This window comes from Aplysia californica, unplaced genomic scaffold, assembly GCF_000002075.1.
Source record: "Aplysia californica isolate F4 #8 unplaced genomic scaffold, AplCal3.0 scaffold00238, whole genome shotgun sequence".
NCBI lineage: Eukaryota > Metazoa > Mollusca > Gastropoda > Aplysiida > Aplysiidae > Aplysia > Aplysia californica.
Genome location: NW_004797508.1, coordinates 446,595 through 448,167, shown reverse-complemented (window position 1 = coordinate 448,167; position 1,573 = coordinate 446,595). Strand labels below are relative to the sequence as shown.

General features: G+C 45.6%; 1 long non-coding RNA gene across 2 annotated transcripts in view; it reads right to left on the bottom strand.

Moving 5' to 3' along the window:
* The window catches only part of LOC106012004, a 41,568-nt gene extending 40,151 nt beyond the window's left edge, over positions 1-1,417 (bottom strand). For both annotated transcript variants that reach the window (XR_001184923.2, XR_004858630.1), the window contains exon 1: positions 962-1,417. This is a non-coding gene — a long non-coding RNA (uncharacterized protein DDB_G0271670). The remainder of the gene's footprint in view (positions 1-961) is intronic.
* Between the last annotated feature and the right edge of the window lie 156 nt (positions 1,418-1,573).

Here is a 1,573-nt window from a genome sequence, read left to right as displayed (position 1 = left end):
CTCTCTCTCTCTTTTCTTCAAATACATCCCCCACCTCTTTCAGCATCCTACCCCCACCAGCCCCCTCCAAAACACATTCACAAGAATCCTCCGTCACCACTCTAAGTCACCTCACACTAAACAGACACACAGCCTCACCCATCAACCCCTGAGATCGGTAAATGTCTAGATCTAGTCTTTTTAAAAATAACTTCCAAATTGTCGTCCGCGCATTCATGACGTCATTCATGGCTACCCCCATATTGGCCCCACGGAGAATGGAGACTCCCAGATGTGTGTAGGAGGTCAAGTAAGTTCCGAATGCAGACGTCAACAACACCTTCACCTCCGGGGAAGACAAGATATTACAAAATGACAGGCTCATGTAACAGCAATCTTTTAAACCACTGAAACACTCTCACAGTCACAGTCGAAGAATAAGTCTCACTGTTGGCAGTAGTCTAATAATAATGATAAAGCAGATAAATTCTACGGCGCTCACTCCTGTGCATCCAGGTCTTGGCGATTTACAATATCTCCATCTTAAAATTAGCACAGATGACATTAACGTGCAGCATACATAAGTTCATGAGATATAATAGTAGTATAGCCTATAACAAAACCAGAATTCGTACGAGACGGACAAAGACCGATCTCCACGGTAGGTCGAACCCCTCCCTCCCCCTTCTCTCCTCCACACACACACACACACACACACACACACACACACACACACACACACCTCTTACACATTTTATTTTTAAAATATCGAAAACCGGCGACATTTAGACGTAGCTGGATCCACCTTTTCCTTGACACAAAATTTTCTTCGGGAAAAGGCATTTTTTTAGATGTGGCATTCCGAGGAACAGCTAAATCAATACTAGCCTGTGAAACGAGATTTTGACACAAAGCTCTGGCCGAAAACAGAACAAAACCTGACATTTTCAAACGTTCTCACAACCAGGAAAAGTTTGCCTACCTTCTTTAGCTGGAATATCCGTCAATCGTTTGGAAGCGTCCATAAATCCATAGATCTTGCTCCATCATCCACTTGTTGCTCACAGCCCCACACACAGCACACGGTCGTCCACCATAGACCACACAATGCTCAACTCACTCGGACTCAATCCCCGCTCCACAAAATCTGGGTGGCACATTCAACTCCGTCCAGATGATGAAATCCTTTCTCGTATTCACATTGAAATCATCCGCATATAAATAAATAAATAAATATAGAAATATATACACAGACATACAATTTGGAAGAAATGATTCACATAAAAATACAAATATAAAAGCACTGTGAAGTTTGAGGACTTGAAAAAAAGATGGTTCGTCCCCGTTCACTTCTTGCTGGAGACGAAGGGCAACTTCTCCGATTCGCTACCCTCAGTGCTCACCCAGCGCCTGGGAACTTGGCGAAGCAGCGGCTAGCTGACAGTTGAGCACACACTCACACACACTCACGGGCAGGCGAGAAGGCGAGCGCGGGCGCGTGCTGGCTGGCTCTGTATTCTGTATGGCCGGCCCGCCGTCGGTTGCTTCCCCAGCACTGGGGCTAGTAATGAACTACTGTAGACACAGGAGGGGA